General features: G+C 47.4%; 1 long non-coding RNA gene across 1 annotated transcript in view; it reads left to right on the forward strand.

The window, feature by feature from the left end:
• LOC132329556 (uncharacterized) overlaps positions 1 to 5698 on the forward strand; it is a 28418-nt gene extending 22720 nt beyond the window's left edge. The window contains exon 6 of the long non-coding RNA XR_009487098.1: positions 5627 to 5698. This is a non-coding gene — a long non-coding RNA (uncharacterized LOC132329556). The remainder of the gene's footprint in view (positions 1 to 5626) is intronic.
• Positions 5699 to 6000: the final 302 nt, after the last annotated feature.

The raw sequence follows: 6000 nt of genomic DNA on the forward strand, positions 1-6000 counted from the left end.
CAGTTTTGGTCTTGATGGTGCTTGCTATGTCACTGGCTTTTCTGTTTTGTTTCACCTGCACATCTTGGTTTAATCTTAGCGGGTTCAGTATTATTTGTTACCATTAATTGATGCAATATAATGTGTAGCATTTGATACGTATTGCTTAGAATTCAGACGCTGCTTGTGTTCCTCTGAGGGTGAATATGGGAGTCATTTGAGGGGAGGCAGGTGCCCTGTGTTCCTCTGAGGGGACCATGAGTTTTCCTGAGGAGAAGTAGATATGAAGCACAAGGCTGGGCAAGAAAACAAAACTCTGTAGTCAGATGGCTACAGAGCTGGTGTTTGTATATTCAGAGCTGGGAGTGAGGTGATTCTCTCTGCCAAACCTCACTCAATATTGTTTTCCCTTCAATTTGGTTCTAAAATGCAAAGTCCCAGTTACAAGGTATCATTAGCATACTCATATTTGTGTAAAGCTGTGTCATGGTTCTGTGAGAGTTGGTTGATTTCTTGCCTGTGTCAGGTTTTTTCTGATCCAAAGTCTACTGGTGGTCTTTTGAAGAAGACTACCGTCATCTTCCTTACATTTGAACTTTTTGCCTCTATCTTCAGAACATGTCTGGTGCTTCTTGGTTTTTTTCAGTCTATTATGTTTCTAGTTTTGCAGTTTGCAAAATCTATTACAATTTGCCGTTTTGGTCTTGATGGTGCTGGCTATGGCACTGGCTTTGCTGTTTTACTTGTTTCACCTGAATATCTCGGTTTAATCTTAGCGGGTTCAGTATTACTTGTTACCATTACTTGATGCAGTATAACGTGTAGCATTTGATGCATATTGCTTAGAATTCAGACGCTGCTTGTGTTCCTCTGAGGGGGAATATGGGAGTCATTTGAGGAGAGGCAGGTGCCCCGTGTTTCTCTGAGGGGCCATGAGGGTGACTTGAAGGGATGGCAAACGCCCTGAGTGTTATTGAAAATGCATGCGGGTTACTGAAGGGGTGGAGTGTGCCCTGCATGTTGCCAAGGGGACACAAAGGTGATTTGAGGCGGAGGCAGGTACCTCGGGTCTGGCTGAGGAACTCGTGAGAGAGGAATGCGGTGTGCCCTGCATGTAGCTGAGGTGGTGGTAGATACCGTGCGTGCTACTGAGGGGGTGCGAGGATCACTGAGGGGGGGATGCGGGTTTGCCGGGTGTTACATATTGAACATATAATTTCTAACAATCTTTGCAATCCTACCTATCCCAGGGAGGTCAGGGAACCAAAGGTAAACGTTAGGTGGCATTTTGCGGCTTAAATCAGAAGTAGTAAATACATGTAGATGAAGATATTAAGAATTGAAGATGTGGGGTAATCTCAATCCAATAGAACATTTTGGAAGGAAAAAATTGAGGAAACCTATAAGGCCCAGAATGAATCCCGAGGGAGAGATGTAGGTAACCCTAGTGATGATGAGGAGGTGTGAGGGTGACTAAGGGGGTGCGTGGATCACTGAGGGGGGAATGTGGGCGGTGTTGCTGAGGGGCACCGCAGGTCGCGGTCCCAGCCTGGGAAGGCGCCCTTGCCCCCTCAGCTCCCCTCAGCCCTGAGGGCGGGAACTCGAAGCCGCTGCGCCCGCCGCTCTCGGCGAGGCGCCGCACGGGGTTTCCCGCACGGGCCGGGAGGCGCCCTCAGGCAGCCCCTGGGCTGAGGCAGAGGAGGAACGGACGGCCCTCACGCATCTGCGCGGTGTTTCGGCTTGCGGGAGGAAGAGATGAGGTAAGTCAGAGGGGAGAAAAAGAACTTGATGGGGGAGGACTGCTGGAATTCCCTGGCATCACCTGGACAGCAAGCACGGAATTAATATTTTGGGGTAAAATAGAGGAGCGTGGCAACAACAGCTACAGTAATCCATGGCAATCATGTAGGGGACATTTTTGGAAGAAAAAGCTTTCTCTTGGGAAGAAAATTGGTTTTGGAGAAAAGTCTGAGGTAATTTGGGGAGGCGGGGCAGGAATAATTTTGTGATAACCCCTGAGGAAATTTTTAATGGCCAGAAGGACCATTTTTGGGGGTAAAATGTAAAGAAATCTGCAAGAGACTGAAGGAATACTTTGGAAAGAAAGCCTGAGGTAATCTGTAAGGACTACAATGAATACTGAGGGAAAGGTGGCTCTCCAGGTGATGCTGAGGGGATGTGAGAGTCCCTGAGGGAATATGAGTGTTCCTGAGGGGAGGTAGATATGAAGCCCAGAGCTGGGCAAGAAAACAAAACTCTATAGTCAGATGGCTACAGAGCTGGTGTTTGTATATTCAGAGCTGGGAGTGAGGTGATTCTCTCTGCCAAACCTCACTCAATATTGTTTTCCCTTCAATTTGGTTCTAAAATGCAAAGTCCCAGTTACAAGGTATCATTAGCATACTCATATTTGTGTAAAGCTCTGTCATGGTTCTGTGAGAGTTTGTTGATTTCACAGCCCTGTCACACCGTTCTTCTGTATGATGCTAAGTCTACTGGTGGTCTTTTGATGAAGACTACTGTCATCTTCCTTATGTTTGAACGTTTTACCTCTCCCTTCAGGAAATGTCTGGTGCTTCTTGCTTGGTTTTTTCCGGTTTATTCTGTTCTTAGCTAATTTTGCAGCTTGCAATATTTATTACAATTTGCAGTTTTGGTCTTGATGGTGCTTGCTATGTCACTGGCTTTTCTGTTTTGTTTCACCTGCACATCTTGGTTTAATCTTAGCGGGTTCAGTATTATTTGTTACCATTAATTGATGCAATATAATGTGTAGCATTTGATACGTATTGCTTAGAATTCAGACGCTGCTTGTGTTCCTCTGAGGGTGAATATGGGAGTCATTTGAGGGGAGGCAGGTGCCCTGTGTTCCTCTGAGGGGACCATGAGTTTTCCTGAGGAGAAGTAGATATGAAGCGCAAAGCTGGGCAAGAAAACAAAACTCTGTAGTCAGATGGCTACAGAGCTGGTGTTTGTATATTCAGAGCTGGGAGTGAGGTGATTCTCTCTGCCAAACCTCACTCAATATTGTTTTCTCTTCAATTTGGTTCTAAAATGCAAAGTCCCAGTTACAAGGTATCATTAGCATACTCATATTTGTGTAAAGCTGTGTCATGGTTCTATGAGAGTTGGTTGATTTCTTGCCTGTGTCAGGTTTTTTCTGATCCAAAGTCTACTGGTGGTCTTTTGAAGAAGACTACCGTCATCTTCCTTACATTTGAACTTTTTGCCTCTATCTTCAGAACATGTCTGGTGCTTCTTGGTTTTTTTCAGTCTATTATGTTTCTAGTTTTGCAGTTTGCAAAATCTATTACAATTTGCCGTTTTGGTCTTGATGGTGCTGGCTATGGCACTGGCTTTGCCGTTTTACTTGTTTCACCTGAATATCTCGGTTTAATCTTAGCGGGTTCAGTATTACTTGTTACCATTACTTGATGCAGTATAACGTGTAGCATTTGATGCATATTGCTTAGAATTCAGACGCTGCTTGTGTTCCTCTGAGGGGGAATATGGGAGTCATTTGAGGGGAGGCAGGTGCCCCGTGTTTCTCTGAGAGGCAATGAGGGTGACTTGAAGGGATGGCAAATGCCCTGAGTGTTATTGAAAATGCATGCGGGTTACTGAAGGGGTGGAGTGTGCCCTGCATGTTGCTAAGGGGACACAAAGGTGATTTGAGGCGGAGGCAGGTACCTCGGGTCTGGCTGAGGAACTCGTGAGAGAGGAATGCGGTGTGCCCTGCATGTAGCTGAGGTGGTGGTAGATGCCGTGCGTGCTACTGAGGGGGTGCGAGGATCACTGAGGGGGGGATGCGGGTTTGCCGGGTGTTGCTGCGGGTACGGGAGAGTTCCTGATGGGGATCGGGTTGCGCCTTGAGGAACGTCTGTCTCTAAGGGTCGGCGGGGTGGGCGTGTTACCCTCGTGGGGCCGCTGCCTTCTGATTGGCACCGCACGGCGCTATTCCTGCACATGCGCGAGGGCCCTGCCCCGCCGTTTCTGTCAGCCGCAGAGGCGGGAACTCGAACCCGCTGTGTCCGCCCGCACCGGCGGCCTGGCACCCCGGGCCGCTCAGCCCTGAGGGCGGGAACTCGAAGCCGGTGGGTCCGCCCCTCCCGGCGGATCGCCGGGCGGGTTTCCATGCGCGGGCCGGGGGGCGCCCTCGAACCGCCCTCGGGTGCGACCAAGGGGGAACGGACAGACGGCCTGCGCGGTGTTGGTTTTCAGGGGTAGTGACGAGGTAACTCCTAGGGGCAGCAAGAACAGCAAAGGGGACCAATGCTGGAATTTCCTGGCTTCTCTTGTGGTTCAAGGAGTAAACGTTTTTGTATAAAATTGAGTAGTGTGGGAACAAAAGCTGCGGTAATCCGTGGGAGTCGTAGAGCAGATTTTTGTTTTGCAAGAAAGTTGCAGGAGATTTCTAGGGAAGAAAATTGTTTTCAGGGAAAAGTCTGAGGTATTTTGGGGAGGTGGGGCAGAGAAAATTTCGTGATAAACCCTGAGGTAATTTAAAGGGCCTGAAGGAACATTTTTCATTTGAAATCTCAATTAATCTGCAATGGAATGTATGAAAGTAAAAAAAGAAATTTCTCTGTAATAGAACTTTTGAGGAGTAAAATCTGTGTTAATCTGTAGAAGATTTTTGGAGGGAAAATGTGAAAAAGTATATGGGGGAGAGAACAAAATTTTTTGGGATAAAATCTTAGGTGATGTATAGGACACAGCTAGGGGATGATTTGGAGGGAAAATCAGAGGCCCTCTTTTGGGGGGCACCGAAGTGACTTTCTTCTCATAAAACCTGAGGTTACCTAGCTGAACCAAATTAGTGCTTTTGGGATGAGTGAATTTGGGGTAATTTAGAAAGGAATAGTGAGCACATGTGAGGGAGAGTCTGTTGTAACACAGCAGTAGGTGGCAGTATCTCTAAGAGACAATCTGGGATAATTTAAAACGGAAAGAGGTGACATTTCTAGGTGTAATCCTTGGAGTCTTTAGAAGGGTATTGTGCTGGGCATAGTGAGAGCTGCAGACAAAATCTCTTAGAAAAGCCTTCCTAATGAGCCATGACGTGCAAACTACTGCCCTATTACTTTCTAAACTCCTCAGAGAGGAACCTGGGTAAGGGTGATACAATCCTAGCATCTGACTTTGTCACTGGTTAATGCCAAAAAACTTTAATAGATGTAAGTGAATTTTTTGAATATTCTTCCACTGAATAAAGGATTGCAAACAACATCTCTGCATCTAAACTCATATAATTTATTAGAATAAAAATGACTCAAAAGCAATTTAATCACAAATATTTAACACACCATAAAGCCGCATAAAGAACTAATGCCCAATCAGCAAAGACAACTGAATATATTAAAGCTACAAAAAAGCCCTATTAAATGAAGCTCAATGTAACAAAGCAATGCTGAAAGGCAGGAAAAATCTAATTTAGAAATATGGTAGAGGCAACTGAGGGGTGTATAGAATAAAGAAGGGATCATTACAAACAGTGAACCAAAAACAAATATACTAAAAAACCAAATGCTAGTAATTACGGCTGTGTTATTTGAAGTTCAGTCTGTGGGGCTGGGTGGTGGCGGCTCCCTGCAGGCACAGGGTCTGGAGCTTCTCAGGCCCTGAGTGTGTCTTTGTGCGTTGGCAGAAGCCATGGGACAATGAGGCAAGAGCGGCAGCGTCTTCGAGCTCAAGTGTGGATCGGCGAGGCAAGAGGGAGCTTGGAGCCGAAGAGGGACGCGAGGGGCCCTCTGGGCAAAGGGCTTTTCCAGGCCGGGGCACCTTGAGGGTGCCACGGCCGGCTTTGCGCTGGGCGACCTCCCTGCGTGCAGGGCTGGGTCTTTGCTGTGGTTGGCCTTTTGCCCTTGTGCTCCTTTGGCTGCCCGGAGAGAGGGGCAACCCTGTAAAGGAGGGTGAGAGCCCCTGTCTCCGCACCGGAGGGGGGAAACGGAGCTCTCCCGGCCCCCAGCCCAGCTACCCTGTAATCAGGGCAGGGCTTTTCCCCAGCCCCGGCAGCTTTCT

The sequence above is a fragment of the Haemorhous mexicanus genome, chromosome 7, assembly GCF_027477595.1.
Source record: "Haemorhous mexicanus isolate bHaeMex1 chromosome 7, bHaeMex1.pri, whole genome shotgun sequence".
Taxonomy (NCBI): Eukaryota; Metazoa; Chordata; class Aves; order Passeriformes; family Fringillidae; genus Haemorhous; species Haemorhous mexicanus.